Source organism: Schistocerca piceifrons, chromosome 2 (genome assembly GCF_021461385.2).
Source record: "Schistocerca piceifrons isolate TAMUIC-IGC-003096 chromosome 2, iqSchPice1.1, whole genome shotgun sequence".
Lineage (NCBI taxonomy): Eukaryota > Metazoa > Arthropoda > Insecta > Orthoptera > Acrididae > Schistocerca > Schistocerca piceifrons.
Window position 1 is genome coordinate 196,742,031 of NC_060139.1, and position 22,248 is coordinate 196,764,278.

Below are 22,248 nucleotides of genomic sequence, written 5' to 3' on the forward strand. Positions count from 1 at the left end.
CTGAAACTTCTCTGAGCTCTTTCCCTTAATATCAGAATGTTCCATCTTAAGTAAAGGTGTTGCATGGTCCACTCAAGCAAATGCTTTCGTAATTGATTTGAAGATGCCTACATAAGAAATTTAGAGGGGTGGTTTGGAGACAGGTGATCTGGTGTACCGTCTGGTTGACCAAGAGAGAGCTTGCCAAAAATAGATACGAATTAAGCATTTGGGTGGACGATTTCTTTTCTCTTCCTTCGCTTTCGTAGACCGTTTCCTGTAAGGCAGCGGTTCACACAATTGTTTCGAATCGTCTCTCCACAGTGTAGCGACCTATGAGTGTCAGGCACTACTGAATGAGTTTGGTGCAGTGGCAGCGCCGCTGGACAGTTCGGCGGGAGACGGCCCGGTGTACCAGGAAGCAGAGCAGGGAGACTGGGGCGGCGCGGCTGTTGCAATGGCCAACCGGCGCCTGCGTGGGCGGCAGCCGCGCCCAAGGCCGGCCGCCGGAAGCGCTCCGCCGGAAGTGGCTGTCGCCCGCGCCCTACGCTGCCCTGGCCCGCCGTGCAGCGCGCTGCACCGCATGCAGATTCCACACGGCTCACCAGCCAGTCACGGCCGCCCACAGGCAGTCTAGAGCCCGCTGTTGCCTGGCAACTTCTATCGCGAAAGTAGGAGACGAGGTACTGGCGTAAGTAAAGCTGTGAGGACGGGGCGTGGGTCGTGCTTGGGTAGCTCAGTTGGTAGAGCGCTTGCCCGCGAAAGGCAAAGGTCCCGAGTTCGAGTCTCGGTCCAGCACACAGTTTTAATCTGCCAGGAAGTTTCATATCAGAGCACACGCCGCTGCAGAGTGAGAATCTCATTCTGGAAACTTCTATCGCGTCTAACAGGGGACCGTTTTAACTGCGTCGGGACCATTCTATTCTTTAACATTTGTCAGAAGTCACCACCCATCCACGTGCTTCATGTTGTCGATATCTCGCTATCTTCTTCAGTGCAAATCTGCTCCCTATCTATCCTTACATTTCTCCCCTCCCCTTATTCACTGCTCATTCCATTAGCGAGATAACATTCCTGAATACCTCAGCACATTTCGCACCAGACTGTCGCCGATAAGCGTTTCCCATAGATTCAATAGCCTATCTTCATTTCGTACTTCATCTCCACACTTAACACTTAAATCCTTTCAGTTCTTTCCACGATGCTCCCAGGGTTCATGTTTCAAATCCGTACACGTACTTTAATTCAGCAACTATTCGGTTTACTAACTGCTGCTGCGTCGTATGTACAATCGAAAGTTTATCTTTTCCTGTTTACTTGCGTCCACAGACCCGCAATTCTTTCGAAACACTTTCTGTCAGGACTTTTATTAAAGGCATTTACCCACGACCGTGATTTCGGGTTGTTATATCGTTCTCGAGTGAGATGTTAATGCATTATCCTTTCTTACCAAAACACTGTCCTCAAGTCTGCCATGTTGATTATTCCATTCCATTGTTCCATTTGCATAATAAGGCTGGAGAATTCACCATTTACATGGAAGAACGCAGTACCTCAAGTAATAAATCCTAGCAAGTTCGATTGTAATAACAACATGAAGTGCTACGTTCTTTTATACGCCTACAAATAACGAAAACTCCTGTCTGGTTATGCATATTGAATACATAAACATGGCAGACACGATGGCAGTGTCCTTTCAAAAGGAAGTTGGTTGATTGATTCGGAAGAGGGGACAAAACACCGAGGTCATCGGTCCCATCGGATTAGGGAAGGATGGGAAAGAAAATCTGCCGTCCCTTTCAAAGGACCCATCCCGGCATTTGCCTGCAGCGATTTAGGGAAATCACGGAAAACCTAAATCAGGATGGCCGGACGGGGGTTTGAACCGTCGTCCTCTCGAATGCGAGTCCAGTGTGCTAACTACTGCACCACCTCGCTCGCTCAAGAGGAAGGATCAAGCATTAATACTCTTTATGGTGAAGTATCACTTGAGAATCATATAGCAGGCTGAAATCACGATCGTGAATAAATGCATTTAATAACAGTCTTGGCAGAAAATTCTGTCATTTCGGAATTTTACGTTTATAAGGATATACGTTCCATTTGAAATACTGGGATATGTATGTGGGCTTTCGCGGCCAGTGTAAATCTCGTGAGAAGCCTTCTGTGTGTTCCGCCACGTCATCTAATACCACACTAAAATATCAAACATTTCTGTTGTGTTGCAGCTACCTTCCTTAGAGCGTACATTAATTTTACGAAGTGCTTTAATATACTGCTTTTCTAATGTGACACCAAGGGCCTCAGTAGGCTGATCCTACACTACATTCTGAGGAAATGTTCGTAACCAATGAAACTAGCGAGCATGGTGAGAGATCGTATGACTGGACCCTGAGTGGAGGTAAAACATCAGTGAGAGAGATACCTCGAGTTTGATGTTGGATCTGGTTTGCGACAAAGGTGGATGTACCTCGCTGGTATTGTTGAGCGTACCTGCTGAGAACATCCGCCACGAAATAAAGAAAAATGGGATACGACTAATTTAAGTGAGAGAGTTCATGTGTTAGCCTACGCAGATAGACTTAGCAGAATCTGCATTCAGCCACAAAATTAGGGGTGAGTAAATGATATTCACCACAGAAACGGTGCAGAATTCTCTGTCTCATGTTGGAGATTTAAGATATTCTAGGGCAGAAAACTAGAGATTCTTGGGCACCTTATTCACCGCTAAGAAAAACATATGAAACACACTATCACTAATGTATCCAGAACTTACTTTAACGTCAAGCATGCTGTTTCAAGTAGAATTAGAATTAAAATAATGTTAAATAATGCAACAAATTACCATTGGTGCAATATGGAAACATCAAGCATTTCTAGCGTAAGATGTTAAGGAAGATCACTGGTCCAGTACGAGACAAAAAAGGACTGAGGAAGGAAGTATGAAGTACGGTAGGGTAGTAGTAGTAGTAGAGGGGTTTGTGGGCGCACGACAGCAAGGTCTTCAGCGCCCGTTCAGTATCATAGTGAGACGGGTGTCAAGAAAAAAAACCAGAACATTGAGATAAAACGGAACATAAAACACGGGGAACAATCATTGAAAAAGATGTGCTCACCCACACCGAAGCATGGGATGAAGCAGAGCGTCAGCAGTAAAACATGGACAACACAGGAAGAAATTGGTAGAGGGAGCTAAAACAATGTAGCAGATGGAAGTGGCTGGCTGACCGCAAGGGAAAAAGGAAGGAGTCAGCCACTCTGCAACACACTAAAACCTCCAGCCTAACAGTTTAGGCCAGAGTCCAGACACATCACAAAACTTAAAAACCCTAGACACACACGTCTCATCGTTGGCTAAAACACAAGGCAGATCCCCATCAACTTGTGCTTCTGCCCTTGCATCACGGTATAAAATGCAGTCTGTTAAAATGTGCCGGACAGAGATGTGCACACCACAAGCATCACAAAACTGGGGATCCTCCCGCCGTAATAAATAGCTATGCGTCAGAGGACAGTGCCCGATCCGAAGACGTGTGAGGGCCACCTCTTCCCGCCTGAGCAACCGGCAGGAGGAACGCCACGGCCGAGTGGTTGACTTGACCGACCGCAGTTTATTGGCCGTCACCGCCAGCCATTCGTCCTCCCACAACTCCATGCACTTCCTGTGGAGTGCAGCGATGACTGACTGCAAGGGGATAGGACACTGGACCACATCCTGCTCTTTGCAGGCCTCCTTGGCAGCCCGATCAGCCTGTTCATTGCCCCATATGCCGAAATGACCAGGCACCCAGCAGAAGGATACCTCTTTACCCCGCTGTTGGAGCCAGTACAGTTGGTCATGTATCAGCTGGACCATCTCCTCAGTCGGGTATAGGTTCTGCAGTGATTGTAAGGCACTAAGAGAATCGGAGCAGAGAAGAAATCGATCGCCCCGAACACGATGCATCTGCTCCAGTGCCTTCAGGATCGCGTGGAGCTCCGCTGCGAAAACGGTATATTCAGCAGGGAGGCGAATCCGGGTAACATGATCATGTTGCAACAGCTTAGTCCAATAGTCAAAGTCTCCATGCTTCCGTTTGTTGTATACCTCCAAGTCCGAAGACGCCACAAGCTAAGGGTGGTGGAAGACGTAAAAGAGCGTTGAAAGCTTGGGATGGAAGTAACCAGAGGGAAAAATCATTGCAACGCAGATATTGCAGGCAAATTACGAAGTTAGCAGATTTTGCTTGTTCCTCATGAAGAGATCTTCAGCAAGTCGTATTTTTGAGAGCTGCCGAACTATCCTCAGTTCTAGGAATCAGATGTCCGCCCCACACATCTTGCCACCTGCCGGTGCGTAGTTATTGGCCATTGTATTAGTGACGTTCCTGTGATAGAAGCTGATACGGTTTTAGGGATTTAGATCCTGAAATATTTTTCCGTTGTCGTAGGCAGTTTTACCAACAACTTGGGTTGCGAAATAGCGTCTTAGTTTGAATTGATGTCTGCGCCTGGAAACTTCAAGCGCGGAGATGTACCTGTGCGAAATGCCGGTGATACTGGTGCACAGTATTGAGCGAAACAAGACATCGTGATAATACTGAATGTGTATGATACTCGTAATGTTCTACCCTGTCCCGCTAGATGGATGAAGTATTCATTTATTTTGTTTTCATGACCATCCAATTTCAACTCTGAAACGATTTTCACATAAATGAATGCGGTGTTTTTCCACTTAGGCTGTATTTACTGAAATTGCTTCTTGGTTCCACACCTAGTATCGGCTCCTTAAGCCGTCATCCAGTGTTAAGCTGTATACAAAAAGCTCACTGCATCCCTCCTATGACATACCATATCCATCTAATAATTTTATTATTTAGAGATCTTCTCTTTCCTTGAGTATAGGCGTACTTCACCCATAAGGTATCTTAGTCTAGGTAAATACATTCCGCTAATATTACATTGAATGCTGAAGATAAGGTGGGTAGATCACGTAACTAATGAGGAGGTATTGAATAGGATTGGGGAGAAGAGAAGTTTGTGGCACAACTTGACTAGAAGATAGGATCGGTTGGTAGGACATGTTTTGAGGCATCAAGGGTTCACAAATTTAGCATTGGAGGGCAGCGTGGAGGGTAAAAATCGTAGAGGGAGACCAAGAGATCAATACACTAAGCAGATTCAGAAGGATGAAGGTTGCAGTGGGTACTGGGAGATGAAGAAGTTTGCACAGGATAGAGTAGCATGGAGAGCTGCATCAAACCAGTCTCAGGACTGAAGACCACCACAACAACAACAACAATATTACATTGACACTATTGTCGTTCCCTTTCGTGGTGGTAATGTACTGGGATTTTTTAATACAGAAATACACTGCGCAATGGCTTAAAAAGACGAAACTAGTTGAGGAGCGATGAAATAGTTTAAATAAATACAGTTTAAGTGGGAAATATGCTGCATTTGTTAAATAAATTTATGATTGTGGTACCCACACTGAAGAAGTTGCATTTTCAGACAGCTGTTTAGTACAGTACAGCACAACCCAGCAAAAGGCGTAGAGTGTTAACTGAATTGATGGTATCATTCGGGGAGTGGGCGGTGACTTACATAGCGTCCTTGGTCTTTTGTTGCTTTTAAGTATGTATTTTTTGCCATTCAGTATTGTGGAAACGAAATTTGCAGACCAACCAATGTTTCGTTTACAATGACGTTCGTATCGTAATTAATATAGAATTGTTGTAATAAAGATAGCGTAAATTCTGAGCACAGGATGCCTTACTCTGTCCTGGTGGAGACTTTCCTAAAGATTTCAGGACGCTGTACTCGCCGTCTTGGGCCTATGTTCACTCTGCCTGCCCTGCCGCATTAGGCAACCAACAATGTTCAATACATAAACACATGAAAATGTACGCTTTGCGCACTAAAATGATCTCTCCACGATGACACCAAAAACCGGCCTCATATATTAAATAAACTAGATGAAAATAAAAATTATTAAAAGTATCAAATGGTTCAAATGGCTCTGAGCACTATGAGACTTAACATCTGAGGTCATCAGTCGCCTAGAACTTAGAACTACTTAAACCTAACTAACCTAAGGACATCACACACATCCATACCCGAGGCAGGTTTCGTACCTGCGACCGTAGTCGTCGCGCGGTTCCAGACTGAAGCGCCTAGAACCGCACGGCCACACCGGCCGGCCCTATTAAAAGTATCATTAAAGATATTATAACTGTATCAGTATTTTTAATTTGTTTGCCAATGTCCTCTCGCCACGTCACTCTATTTCGGCGGTAAAATTGCCTTCGAAAAGCATGAATTTCAAACATAATGACGACTACTGTAAAATTTTTTGTGGGTTTCGCTAACTAAAATTGTAGAATTGAATGCCGTTAGTTTATTGGCTAAAACGTCTGCTGGCAATTATTAACTCTGATCAATACTTCTTAAACGCCTTAGCTCAATAAATATACTGCGGAGTCAACGTCGTTGACGAGTTTTCTTCTAACCATTTTTGTTTTCGTGCAAAGCATAACACACTGTTGTATTGTATTATTTATTGTGATAAATAAAAAGTACAACACTGCTATGCATTTGTTGAAAAGCAATTTTCCGGGTGTTGTGTTATGTAAACTGTAAGTTGGTCCTTTTATGTGCACGTGACCCTGCCTCTTTTGTATACGTTTGCTCTCACTGTTTTTCGATGCCCACAGATAAATGATACGAATTCTCTACTACCACGTGCGTACGAAAATGGAGGGTGATGCTGCAGTGTCTTTCTTCACTGCTTTTGTCAAGATGGAGTGACGGCTTTCTCGATTTTACACGAAGAAACGAGAATGATTACTGATGAAACAAAAATGATTGCCGATTCTCTCGGCCGACAAATTGGCGTGAATCAAACAGCTCTTCTGAAAAGTCGGAGCGTGCTATGTAAAAATATCCACAGTCGCCGATTTTCAATATATACAAATGATCAAGTAGCCGAACACAGCCATATCTAGTCAATGATCTGTTTCCTTGGACCAGAGAACCACGTGCACGCCATGTAAAACAGCCCATGGCAGTATCTAGCAACCACCAGCTTGCATAGCGCCTTGTTCTGCGGGCTTTCCAAAATAACTACGCACCCTCCGACTCAACGATGAAGTATTAAAAGTTTTTGCTGGTTTTGTCGTCTAGGGGCAGGGATACGTAGTTTCCGCATTACAGGCCAAATACTGCTGAGTCTACAGTATACAATATACACATGAATCAAATGGTGCCGGCCGGAGTGGCCGAGCGATTCTAGGCGCTTGTCTGGAACCGCGCGACCGCTTCGGTCGCAGGTTCGAATCCATGTGTGTGATGTCCTTAGGTTAGTTAGGTTTAAGAAGTTCTAAGTTCTAGGGGACTGATGACCTCAGATGCTAAGTCCCATAGTGCTCAGAGCCATTTGAACCATTTGAACCAATCAAATGGTCAAAGGTTCCTATCAGTCGGCAATTGAGAATTTAGAACGTAACTACGTTCATAAATGATAGATTGCAATTTTAAAAAAATCTGCAAGTACTTTCTTAACGACTTCAAATGATGAGTACGACAGTAGAAGTACTTTTGAGAATGCAGCATATTTCTGCAAAACACTTATTGGTGTCGATGGTCCTGCAATTAAATAAAATACAAGTTGAATAACAGGGAGACAATAGATTCCTACTTCACGTAATTAGTTACGAACAACAACATAGCTCGCGAGATATTCACTACGTCTTCACTGCAGAAGCCACGGAAATCACAAGTGACATCGGAAGTTCACTGAGGCTTTTTGCAGATGATGCTGTGGTGTATCGAGAGGTTGTAACAATGGAAAATTGTACTAAAATGCAGGAGGATCTGCAGCGAATTGACGCATGGTGCAGGGAATGGCAATTGAATCTCAATGTAGACAAGTGTAATGTGCTGCGAATACATAGAAAGATAGATCCCTTATCATTTAGCTACAAAATAGCAGGTCAGCAACTGGAAGCAGTTAATTCCGTAAATTATCTGGGAGTACGCATTAGGAGTGATTTAAAATGGAATGATCATATAAAGTTGATCGTCGGTAAAGCAGATGCCAGACTGAGATTCATTGGTAGAATCCTAAGGAAATGAAATCCGAAAACAAAGGAAGTAGGTTACAGTACGCTTGTTCTCCCACTGCTTGAATACTGCTCAGCGGTGTGGTATCCCTACCAGATAGAGTTGATAGAAGAGATAGAGAAGATCCAACGGAGAGCAGCGCGCTTCGTTACAGGATCATTTAGTAATCGCGAAAGCGTTACGGAGATGATAGATATACTCCAGTGGAGGACTCTGCAAGAGAGACGCTCAGCAGCTCGGTACGGGCTTTTGTTGAAGTTTCGAGATCATACCTTCACCGAAGAGTCCAGCAGTATATTGCTCCCTCCTACGTATATCTCGCGAAGAGACCATGAGGATAAAACCAGAGAGATTAGAGCCCACACAGAAGCATACAGACAATCCTTCTTTCCACGAACAATACGAGACTGGAATAGAAGGGAGAACCGATAGAGGTACTCAGGGTACCCTCCGCCACACACCGTCAGGTGGCTTGCGGAGTATGGATGTAGAAGTAGATGTAGATGTAGAAGCGCAGCTCGGCACTCCGAAATTTTCTGTCCTCCGGAACCACGCGCAAACTGCTCCTCTGTCCAAGCCTCCCTCGCGACCGTGCGTCCGCCGTACCGTCGCGTCCAGCACCTTCCGTGTCCTGTCCCCTCCTCTCCAGAACTCCCCCGTGTCTCTCCGGAAACCATGCTCTCCTCCCACGTCCATCCAGTCTCGCCATTCACGAGTGCTGTGACTGGCTAGAGCGCGCCCGCCATATCTTCAAGCGAGCGCACATTCACAAACAAAATGAAACACATTCGAAATACTGGATTTACATTTAAAGACTTGAAATTAAACAAACATTCCTACGGCTGGACCATAAACACGCCCTAACACACATTATTAAATACATAAACAATTAAATAAATATATATCAAAAGAAAGGAAGCAAAAGGTAGGCCAGGAGCCTATGTCTCTGTGCTTTCTAACACACAGAAAATATTTAACCAATTTCTTCATGAATAGTATATATCGGATATAAACAAAGACATAGATGAATAAATATATTTATAAGCATGCTGCTACCGTTTTTCCGTGTAACTGTGGATTACTTACGGCCTGACGCAATCGATAGTAATCGTCCGTTTTGACCTCCAATAACTCTTGTAGTATTCAAGTTACATGCCTGTAATTGATACCAAATTAGGTTTACGCTAATAGATTTCTAAAGAGACGACGATCGACGAAATCGGATGAAGTGTTTAGATTTTGGAAATTTGTTGCTGGGTGTACTTGTATAATTTACTGTCAGATGCTAAACTTAAACTAATAAATATATTGAAAATCGGATTATATCATCAGACTCGTCGTGCAAATAATAGTAATGTCCATGTTTATTTTTGAGGTATCGTGATTCATCTGGCTACTATTGATTTCTATACGAACTGTGAAATGTCTGCCGATAAGGAGCCGGCCGAAGTGGCCGTGCGGTTAAAGGCGCTGCAGTCTGGAACCGCAAGACCGCTACGGTCGCAGGTTCGAATCCTGCCTCGGGCATGTATGTTTGTGATGTCCTTAGGTTAGTTAGGTTTAACTAGTTCTAAGTTCTAGGGGACTAATGACCTCAGCAGTTGAGTCCCATAGTGCTCAGAGCCATTTGAACCATTTTGCCGATAAGGTTTCACAAAGTCCGCCATCTCTGGCACCCCCAGCGTGTCTCCTTCATCAACATAGCGTCACCGTGGAATTCCCAACCACGCGGCTGGACCCCTCTTGCCTCAGCCAGCGTCTGCCACCAGGTTGTCTGGCTGCCGAGCGGCCCGTGCGGCCACTGCTTCCTTCGAACTTAGAATATTTTCAGGGCGCGACTACTCGCCCGTTGCCTCAGAGTTGACAACTTGGGTCCATGGCTTCTGGGGGTGTGCGTCCTCTCGAACCCCACCATCGATCTGAAGTCGGGGCTCAGCTGACCAGGCCACGGTTTTCCAGACGTCAGGGGTACAACCGAAATGGCCACGAGCCCAGAAGAGGCGCTGTGGGCGATGTCTTGCGGTTAGCCAGGGTACTCGGGTTAGTCGTTACCGCCATAGCCCCTAAAGCCAAATTTCGCCTTACAATCCTAACGTTCGTCGTACGTCCCATACTGATTTCTGCGATTATTTGAAGCAGTGCTGCTTATCTACTGGTACTGTCAGCTCTACGCAAACGCCGCTGCTCTCGGTCGTTAAGTGAAGACCTCAGGACACTGCGTTGTCTGTTCATCTACATCTACATGGACACTCTGCAAATCACATTGAAGTGCCTGGCAGAGGGTTCAGCCAAACACCTTCACAATTCTCTATTATTCCAATCTCGTATAGCGCGCGGAAAAAATGAACACGTATATCTCCGTACCAGCTCTGAGTTCCCTTATTTTATCGTGGTGATCGTTCCTCCCTATGTAGGTCGGCGTCAACAAAATATTTTCGCATTCGGAGGAGAAAGTTGGTGATTGGAATTTCTTGAGAAGATTCCGTCTCAACGAAAAACGCAATAATACAAAACGTGCTGCCTCTCTTTGAACTTTTTCGATGTACTCCGTCAGCCCTACCTGGTAAGGATCCCACACCGCGCAGCACTATTCTAGAAGAGGACGGACAGGTGTAGTGTAGGCAGTCTCTTTAGTAGGTCTGTTGCATTATCTAAGTGTCCTGCCAATAAAACGCAGTCTTTGGTTAGCCTTCCCCACAACATTTTCTATGTGTTCCTTCCAATTTAAGTTGATCGTTATTGTAATACCTAGATATTTAGTTGAATTTACGGCTTTTAGATTATACTGATTTTTCTTGTAACCGAAGTTTGAGTTCCTTTTAGCACTCGTATGGATGACCTCACACTTTTCGTTATTTAAGGTGAACTGTCACTTTTCGCACCATTCAAATATCTTTTCTAAATCGTTTTGCAGTTTGTTTTGATCTTCTGATGACTTTATTAGTTGATAAATGACAGCGTCATCTGCAAACAACCGGAGGTGGCTGCTCAGATTGTCTCCAAAATCGTTTATCTAGATAAGGAACAGCAAAGGGCCTATAACACTACCTTGGGGAACGCCAGAAATCACTTCTGTTTTACTCGATGGCTTTCCGTCTCTCTGACAGGAAATCACAAATTCAGTCATATACCTGAGACGATATTCCATAAGCACGCAATTTCAATACGAGCCGCTTGTGTGGTACAGTGTCAAAAGCCTTCCGGAAATCCAGAAATACGGAATCGACCTGAAATCCATTGTCAATAGCACAATAGCGTTGTGACAGATAATGCCTGAAATTGGGTATTCTCGACACGCTCTTGACACTGTGGAACTTGGAAGACTCAATTCCCTAAAAATTTGAGGAATGGAATGTCCCATGCGCCCAGCTCCAATTACCACCCAGTATTCAAAATCTGCAGGCCTCTGCGGCCGAGTGGTACTAGGCGCTTCAGTCAGGAACCGCGCGACTGCTACAATCGCAGGTTCGAATCCTGCCTTGGGTATGGATGTGTGTGAAGTCCTTAGGTTAGTTAGGTTTAAGTAGTTCTAAGTTCTACGGGACTGATGACCTAAGATGTTAAGTCCCATCGTGCTCAGAGCCATTTGAACCATTTTTATTCAAAATCTATTAATTCCGTCGTGTGCCCATAATCACGTTGGAAACCGTTCCACGTGACAGCGTCGCCAATGCACTGCCCTTTTATACGTTGTGCACACGGTTCTACCGTCATCTGTATGTGTGCATTTCGCTCTGATTGATTGATTTGCGAGAGGGGAGAAAAAAAATGGTTCAAATGGCTTTGAGCACTATGGGACTTAACTGCAGTGGTCATCAGTCCCTTAGAACTACTTAAACCTAACTAACCTAAGGACATCACTCACATCCCTGTCCGAGGCAGGATTCGAACCTGCGACCGTAGCGGTTGCGCGGTTCCAGACAGTAGCGCCCAGGACCGCTCGGCCATTCTGGCCGGCGGGCGGAGCAAACTGGGGTTTGGGGAAGGAAGTCGGCCGTGCCCTTTCAAAGGAACAATCCCGGCATTTTGCCTGAAGCGATTTAGGGAAATAACGGGAAACCTAAATCAGGATGGCCGCACGCGGGTTTGAGCCATCGTCCTCCCGAATGGGAGTCCAGTGTGTGAAACTCAGCGCTCTCCCACGACATTTGTCACCTAATTGTATTTCAAGTATGAGATATGATGTTGATTAAAAATAGGAAGAAAATAAATCTTCTCGTCAGGAAAATTGTGTCACAGCAGAACTTCTGGGTTACAGAGCAATAAGTTTGGCACAGAACGTTACAATTGAAACAGCTTGTGTTGGCAGCGGATCTTGTTGTAGGGCGATCGAGAGGCCGCTCGATAGAAGGATGGGAGAAGTTGGGTGGAGCGATGAACACAGCAGTGAGATGAGAGATGGAGTGAGTGCTGAGGTGAGCTGAGCTGCTGAGTCAGTGGGGCCGGCAGGCAGGCGCTGCCGCAATTACTCCGGACCCGGGCGCTGAATACGCGGCGCCGTGCTTCATCACGAGGAGACAATGTGGCGCCCCCGACACGACGTCGGCGCCCCGCGACTCCGGCGGCAGCTGCTGGAAGACTGGTTGCAGCTGCAGCGCGCTGGAGGAGCTGCGCTGCCTCTCCAGAGGACTGCTGTACTAGCAGAGCTGCACTGATCTCAAGTTCTGAATGCGCACACACACACAAGCTGAGCCTGCTAAGCGCGACCAGTCGCAGCCGTGGACGGACTGGAAGTTGAATGTCGAACATCACTTCCTACTTGTATTATGTCAGTGCTTTCCGGGTAGGATCGTCTGTTCGCAAGTGAATAATAAAATGGTTCAAATGGCTCTGAGCACTATGCGACTTAACTTCTGAGGTCATCAGGCGCCTAGAACTTAGAACTAATTAAACCTAACTAACCTAAGGACATCACACACATCCATGCCCGAGGCAGGATTCGAACCTGCGGTCGTAGCGGGTCGCTCGGCTCCAGACTGCAGTGCCTAGAACCGCACGGCCACTCCGGCCGGCAAGTGAATAATAACAACAATTGTTTCTCCAGATGCGTTTCGCCTCAATTTATTAGAGCATCATCAGTAGCCTAAAATAAACATTTTCATTTGCAGACAGAACTTTGCACTTACATGTTCTGCTGTTGTACACGTATGTTTTCATTTTACAGATGCAAATCGAACGGTACAGTAGTTTCCGCTCCATAAGAGCAGGTTTCGCTGCTCGCTCGCACCGGGAAATACAAACGGAGGCGGCTCCGCCGCCAATTTAATTGCACTACGCGGCCGGCCGCGGGTGCAACAGAACCCATGTGGACGGATGGAAAGACATGTGTCAGGCTTTATAATACATATTTATATGTGAATCTGCACATGAACTTTCCTAATCCTCGTCACACCTTTCCGTCAAGCGTGGCCAAATCTTAGTTGGGAAGTAGTTCTGTAGTATAGTAGTGCCAACCTTACTCCTGGGTAGGGGTTCAGAGAGACAGCACAGGCAGGTAAAAGTCAAAGAAGTTCCAGTGTCACAAGATATGGGCTGGAGAGGTTGGTCACGGCGAAGTGGTTCGACCATCCCCTCCACCGGGGCCCAGGAAGACCTCTGGGTGCCCGCGATATTCTGGGAGTGTTACAGAAGACGGGTAAGTGAGCAGGCGTGCCCTCAGTGCGTCTGTCTCAATGTTCACTCGTGGAAGAGAGGTATCTGAATATTTGCACTAATTCTTTTATTTCCAGCTTCGGATTGTGTAAGGAGATGAATATTCTCGTTTAATTTCGGGAATTTGACCCCCTGTGTTAACGTATCTGGTCCCCAGTTTGCCCGTTATCCTCCTCACATAGTGGATGTCCCATGTAAAATATTGGGAGACTTTGGTGGTATACATTTGGCCAACGCAATTCCGTCTTCCCTTAGAAATGTGCGTGCAGGTTAGTATATAATATACCCGAGCTATAAGTTGTAAAACTGTAATGTCTGTAAACTGGAACACTTGCTGCAATCGCTGTAAAGGCGAGTGATAATGTTTGAAATAAATAGGTAATCAGTTGTCATCAATCTTTAACATACCCCAAAAATCACGTAGGAGTCAAGTTAAAGGAATTCACTTAAAATAAAAGATATAGAATGCAGGGACCCACACATCAGCGTGTGAGCCCTCCAGCCCCTTGGCTACTATCGTACAGAAAGCGCACGCTCTCTAGGTAGCACTCTCAAGCTCCCCTCCTCAGTTATCCGTTGCGCAATTTTCATTCAAGGCTTGACGACATCAACTTTCATCTGGCGTCCCTAGGCAAGGAAGTTTGACGGTAATCTTTCACAAAGAATGGTTCTTTAATGTCAAAGTGAATGTCTTACGGTTGTAAAGACATTTCGTGTTTATTGCAGTAACAATAAACTACTCGGTGAGAAGCTAGTGAATATCAGTTTTTTTCCACAGAACTGTTCAGCAAAGCTATCAACATCCTACCGATTTACGTACAGTGAAGGTAGTTGGAGCACAAGCTGCCATTGGAGGAGAATGAAGAAATAAATCGGCCGTAGCCTGAATAAAAATCGCATGTTTCGCCTACGGTAACGGGAGATGCCTTGGAAATCCTAAATCAGGATGGACGAACGGGGCTCGAAGCCGGCTCCTCCCGAATAACAGTGTAGCGTAATTGCAGGTTAAACACGACACTATGGCTCTCGTTTCACGTAGCACATTTCACGGCCTGGTATAGATGGACCATGGCGAGTTAGTAGAAAAAATAAAGAAGCGCATCGCGTTTTGTGATAGCTTCTTTTGGTGAGTGCAAACGCGTCGCTGAGATGGTCATATAAGTCCAGTAGCAGACGCTGCATGAGAGGCGTTGTGCATCGCGGTGTAGTTTACTGTTAAAGTTCCGAGAAGAGTCAGCCAGTATATTGTTTCCTCTTACATGTATTTCGCGAAAAGATAAGGCAAGAAAGGAAGAATGAATTGATTGTTGGTGTTAATGACGATCACCCTCCTTTACCTCCTCTGCACTACTACAGATGACGTGTCACTGAGCACATTTGTTCTGTGCATGCAGTACACGTGAGGCGCCTAGTTGTTTCCACTGCACTGTGTGAAATACGGAGGTTCTGTTATAGTTCACTAACCTGCTGTCTTCAAGTTGATGTCCCCAGCGCAGAAAACACCACACAGGTCGTAGGTTCTGTATATCGAGGCTGAAACTGACTTTGAGCAAGGTTCTGTTCTGAAATAATGTATCACTTCTTTGGGATGCCACTCACGTATTTTAATATAGCCACACGAGAAGACTACATGATATCAATACAACACCTTCTGATGCAGCAAAGTACACGCTCAAACACAATGTTTACGAAAATGTATCTTCACACTATTTGTGGCACGTGTCTGTGCCTCATGACTACCGGAGCGAATCTTTTAATACTGAATACTGGCAAACACATCCTGCCACAGACAACATGTCTGTTCTTCTCGACTGCCTAATCCAGAGTGACGAACAGGAACTTAAATAAAAATTGGAAACACATCCTACGACAGACGACATGTCTGTTCTTCTCGACTGCCTAATCCAAAGTGACGAACAGCCCGAAACACTTCACGTGCCATACCAGAAAAGGCGTGACCCGATCGGTTCCGAAGTGCTTCGTCTGCAATTTCGTCAGTCTTTTGTTTTCGATTTAAATTGTTTTTAATAATTCTGAAATGAATGATTGATAGTCAGCTGTTGAGAGATATTTATATTAAAAAGTGAAGGCATTCCAATGAGTAGTTTAACTAATAATAATAACTATACTTTAACGTTTTGGCACCCTTGCTCCGAACACAGCAGCCAATCACACAGCGGTAGCATTATCCAGGCGGTCTTTCTCACGGGAATGGCACCGAATCTAACGTCTGTCACAGGTACCTCACTGCACATTTCCTTCTTGCATCTCCACTGCTCTGGGAACAGTTTCTTGGAGCCTAATATTGAAACGCCCCCATAGAAAAATTAATGAATTACTGTGCTGATAAACCTCTTACGTTATTTGCTTTTCAAACAGCTGAGCAAAACTGAACGTTCTCAGACATTACTCTCTTTACTTATTCTGATCAACACTAAACTGACACACAATATTTTTAGCGCAACGCAATCTGACTTTCAATAATCCCTACAAAAGAATGGCCCTGACTAACATTAACCTATACCTTTCACAAATCACTTACCTCACAAAAATCTTCGTTACTCGAACTACTGCAATACGGCGAGCGCCACTACTGCCAGCTAAGTAAAAGATTCTAACTACTGAAGGCACTAACTACTGATAGGCATAGTTAGCAAATGAAAGATTTTGATAGAGAACAAACAATGTATTTACCTTAAAAGTGTTCAAAAGTCATAATATATATAGCAGTTCATGACATCCATTCTTACAAATGTACTGTTTCTGATAGACACACGTCCAGATCATCCGCTCTCAAAATTCCGCCATTTCTCTCCCCACATCCACCACTGTTGGCGGATCACCTCCAACTGCGCAACGCAATGCGCTGTTAACATCCAGCTGCCCAACACTACAATGGCAGACAACAATGCAAACTAGCCACAGACTGCACACAGCACAGCCAGTGATTTTCATACAGAGCGCTACGTGGCGTTACCAATAAGAAAACCTAAACAGCCTACTTACAATATGATGGCTGACTAAGCCAGAAATATTACAGAGACCATAAAGGAAAAATTGGAATAGAGATCTCAGGGAGACTCAGCAACAATGGTTCTTCCTGCGGACCATTCGCGACTGCAAGAGCATTCTCTGCCACAAACCATAAGCTGGCTTGCAGAGTACAGACGTAAATGAAATGTAAATGTATTGCGAAACACTACGGAAAACCTGATAGAATTCGAAGTTGTTTCCTCCCGTAAGCGAGTTCCGTGTGTAAATGCTTCAGTGCTTCTAGCTTACACTGCAGCGCAGAATGTATTGCCCTGCTGGTGGATGACTCGGTAACTTGCCGTCAGCTCCAGAAGCGTGTCGCTTGCAGAGGCGTGGCTCCAAGGCCAGTCGTGTGACGCCAGGCGCCACCACACATGACATGACATTACGTCGCGCCCTAGCGACGTGTGACTATACCTGGCCGCACCTCCTGCCAACACACTGTCACGACGTGCTACCTGTCACACTGCGTGGTCATAAACAACTCAGCAGGTTACAGCATCACTGCGGATGCACAGAAAATGTCTTGTACACAAAAGCGACACTAAATAGTAAACGGAGAGAGTGGCGGCTTTAAACTGAAGTAACTGGTCACTAGCATCCAACGCATACGATTCAAACACGTTTACGTTTAGGTTTTTAAATTAAAATTATCTACTATCAGTTACAGAGACAGCTGGGAGTGATTAATATGTTTTATAGTCCTCCACCTGCCTGGTAAGTTCCAGATCGTAACCTGTCGAGGTAGGCCGTACGTAATTGCAGTAGAGATGTAGGCTAACGTAAACGGGAATCACTGGAAGACCAGCGGCGTTGCTCTAATGAAGCCCTGTTCTTCACATTTTAAAGTATCTCTACCACACAATGACAGTGGCTTGTGTTCAAAAATGGTTCAAATGGCTCTGAGCACTATGGGACTCTACATCTGAGGTCATCAGTCCCCTAGAACTTAGAACTACTTAAACCTGACTAACCTAAGGACATAACACACATCCATGCCCGAGACAGGATTCGAACCTGCGACCGTAGCGGTCGCGCGGTCCCAGACTGAAGTGCCTAGAACCGTTCGGCCACACCGGCCGGCAATGGCTTGCGTAGTAGGACACAGACGGAAATGGGAAATGTTACATCATGCAGCGCCAGTTCGGTATCTGTCAAACTTGGTGAAGATGTCCATCACACAACGGGTATTAAGTGACGAAACTATCATTCCGTTCGGAACTCATGTCCATCACCATTATCAGAATGAGAGCTTTGACCCCCACTGGCACGACTCCTCTCCTGTCATCATTATGACCTGGGTGTAAACAGCCTCCGAATGTTACCTTGTGACACTTATTGTCATTCTTGAAATATGGAACGTGTCAGATTGCGGCGGCGCGGTGCGTTGCAAAGTTGCATGAAGTTCCACTCACCAAGTGTTGAATCTCTTCTAACACGCAAGCGTCCTTGAAGTTCCTAATATGCAGTTCTCATCCGGAAAAAAGCTATAGGAAAAACAGCTGTTCACGTCGCAGCCGTAAGTTGCCCTACAATTTGTTTTCCCGGCGGAAGGAATAAAATGTAAGTATCTATGTGCGTAAAACTTGAGTCTGTTACAATAAGTCTGCATACACCAATCACTACCAAGTCTTACTCTATGCTGTACAAACTCTGTAAAGCCCAAACGCACACATCATTCATAACCGTAACCAGTTTATGGTAATCCTTCCCCGTCAGTTCACAAACAGATTGTTTCTTTTAGAGTAGCTCGCTCAAATGTTTCTATAATCAGTCGCACGTAACAAAATGTTAGCGTTCGCGACTAAGTAACACGTCACAAGGAGTTTAGTTACTTAAATCGTCACCAGATTTCTGAATTTCGCACTGTGCTTTAAATTGAACTCCATTCCACACTTTACGGCACTTCTCAAACATTTTCGTACCGAAATATCACAATATTAATAATTTTCAGTGGAGCACAAGTTCCAATTCTACTCACTCGAAACAAAAGAAGTTTCTAGTTCCCAAAATATGCGTGAACATGATAATTTCTGATTTGCAGAGAAAAATCACAGCCAATCGGAAAGCAGCAAATCCCCTGCTCAGTGTCGCGCATATGTACAGAACCAATCAAAATTCATCACTGAATGAGAACAATAAATTAACACTAACACATTTAGAAAACGTAAGAATATAAAATTAATTCCCTATAAACAAAACTACTGCACTACAATCATGATTTCATTTCCCTTGTACCATAAACTGACGAAATAGTTTATAACAAATTCCCTGGTTCGAATGACCAATACACGCGTCATTATCGAACATTCCTGACATGGCAATCACTTCAATAAGTAGTATAAAAACGTTACATAAAACAGTATTTCACAATCACACATTGATTCACTCTCACAACTAAGCACAAATATAATAGTAATTAACAAGCAATTAGAAAATTACACAAACAGAACTGCAAATAAAAATGACAGTATTTTTCCTGCCGCTCAGTGTCCGTCAGTTAGTGGTGTCTACCAGAGAGCCCAGAAACTGTATACACACTGGCATATGACGCCACCTATCCTGCGCAAGCCTCATACTGCACGTCTCATCACTGGTGTAATGTCCCATCTAGATAGGTACGATGTAGAGGCGCTACTTCTGAAGATATGAAGGCTCCTGTCTACAGGTTACATATGCCTTTCCATAGCAATCCAGATATGCTCTATGTGTGTGACAGATGGTTCAAATGGCTCTGAGCACTATGGGACTTAACATCTGAGGTCATCAGTCCCCTAGAACTTAGAACTATCTAAACCTAACTAACCTAAGGACATCACACACATCCATGCCCGAGGCAAGATTCGAGCCTGCGACCGTAGCGGTCGCGCGGTTCCGGACTGTAGCGCCTAGAACCTCTCGGCCACTCCGGCCGGCTCATTAATGAACACATCATCTTTAGTCCTAGTCGTGCATCTATACTTCTTTTTTTATTTTTATAATTTTTTTACAGACTACCAGTTTTTCAGTAGAAATTCATAAATGGAACAGAAGGAGATGTCCAGGAGAAACGATTTTAAATTGGAATTAAAACTTGCTTCGACACCAGACATTTTAAGTTATTGGGCAAATGATAAATTTCTTGTTGGTGCATATTGAACTCCTTTCTGAACCATTGACAGCTTTAACATTGGGTAATAAAGCTCATTTTTCCATTTAGTCTTGTAGGTATGGCCATCACTTTCTTCTCAAATTGTGATTGATTATTTATGACGAATTTCGTTAGCGAATATATGTAGTGTGACGTCACGGTTAAAATGCGTGACTCCTTGAAGAGGTACCTACATGACGTCCGTGGGTGAACACGAATTATTCTTGCTGCTCTCTTTTGTGCTATCACGACTTTCTTCCCAAGCGATGAATTACCTCAGGAAATTATTCCATAAGACATTAACGAGGGAACAATGCAAAATATGTCAGGAGGTTGATACGTTTTTTTCCAAGATAGCAATTATTCCATGAGCAATAGTATCTGAACTCAACTGTTTCAGATGCTCGGAAATATGCCTCTCCCAGTTCAAGTTTTCATAAATACGCACACCCTCCAAAATTTGGGGCTTTGTAGACTATTTTCTGACTGCAGTTCATCTGCTACATCAATTGTTGGTATGACCCTATTTGTTTTACAGAACTGAATACAGTGCGTTATTTTCCAAAATTTAAGGAGAGTCAGTTTTCAGAGCATGACTTAGTTCTTAGGAAAATATCGTTCACAAACTCTTCTGTTGGTTTCTCTCTAATGGATTAATTATAAAACTAGTATTGTCCGCAAAAAGTACCAACATTTGCTTGTTGTATGTTAATTGGAAGGTCATTCACACACACACATATATAGGAGTGGTCCCAAAATTGAACCCTGTGGGACACCCTTTATCATATTTTTTTCCCAGTCACCAATATTTTCTACCTTGCTCAGACTGTCAAAGTAATTCAGTACAACACTTGGCATTCTGTTTCTTAAGTATAATTCAAACCGGATGAGCACAAAAACCATCAGTTCAATAAAAGTTGAGTTTTTGTAAGAGAGTGAAATAATAATACGGAATCAAACGCCTTGGAAAGATTACAAAAAATATTATTATTTAAGGCTTGTACTATTGGATTAATGAATGTATAAATAGCATTCTCAGTCCAGCAACCCTACATGAGCTTTTTGTTTAGAATTTTTATAACTGTTTTAATTCAGTGAAGAATGTTTGTGCTACTTTCAGTTGCTCCTGCCCAGGGAGATTGAAATAGAGTCTAACATCGTTGGTGGAAGAGATTCTAACCTAACGTAACCTCCTTGATCCCTCCAAAAACAAAGGGGGTCGGACGCGCTATGACCAAGCTGTCAGTTGATATCGGGCGGCCTCTGACGATTGGGTCTGCCGATCGTGGTCGGTGCCGCATTGAACATAGACTAAGACAGCGGGGTGAGTAAGCAGTGGCCCGAGTACAGCCGGGCATAGCGTGTAGAAGCCTGGTGAGCCGACGGGCGCACTTGCACAGAAACGGAGCAGCGGCTGGTGCGGAAGTGTGTCAGGGCGAACTCGTCGCTGCTCGCAGCGGCCACTCGGCACTTGCGCTTTCGTGGGGCCGCGTCTGCTGCAGAGCCGCCGCTCCTATCGCACGCAGCCATCGCCAGTCCCGTGACTCACGACCGCGGCTCTATGTTACCTTAGGGCGTAGTGCTTAGTCCAAATGATACGCGCTGATCGCCCGTTACTTTGCCGAGCTAAGCGTGACGAAGTAGTAGGTGCGTGTGGGCCCATTTGAATGGAGGCGCGATCTGTATTGTTGTTCCTTTATTCCGTATTCATGCAAAACAAGAGACATACTAGCACTACAACACGCTGCGCAAGCATGTGCCACAGAAATCAGCTCTATACAAGAACGGAATACTTTCATTTTTGTATTTTTTCGACACAACGCCGTGATTGTGAAATGTAAAATTGACTGTATAGAAAAATATAAAAACGGGAATTCCATTCTTGTATCGTGTTGATTTCTGCGGTACATGCTTGCGCAGCACGTTGGTACAAGTACCTCAGTAGAATTGCTCTGCTGAGGATGCCATTTACATATTCACTCACCAGATTTCACAAGCATTGAATAATAAAACAGCACCGGTTGGTGTTACCTGCGACCGCTCTAAGGCATTTGACTGTGTGAATCTCAGTATTCTCCTAGACAAATTGAAGTTTTATGGGATTTACGGTATAGCCAACCAATGGATAATGTCATAGCTAACCAAAAAAAATGCAGAAAGTTCATAATTCAGTCAATATAGTCCAGGGACGTAATTCTGACTGGTGAGAAATCAAGTATGGGTACACCATGACTCAGTCCTAAGTCTGCTGTTCTTTCTAATATATATGTAAACGAGGTCTATCTAATTCACAACAAGCGGAATTAGTTCTTTTCTTTTTCAGATAATACTAGTATTGTAATCAATCCAAG

At 44.5% G+C, this 22,248-nt stretch overlaps 1 protein-coding gene and 1 non-coding gene across 2 annotated transcripts in view; both read left to right on the forward strand.

The window, feature by feature from the left end:
• The window catches only part of LOC124775244, a 364,434-nt gene that overhangs the window by 288,871 nt on the left and 53,315 nt on the right, over positions 1-22,248 (forward strand). The gene's annotated exons all lie outside the window — the stretch shown is intronic.
• On the forward strand, positions 704-778 carry Trnas-cga. Its single transcript has one exon. It is a non-coding gene; the product is annotated as a tRNA-Ser (tRNA).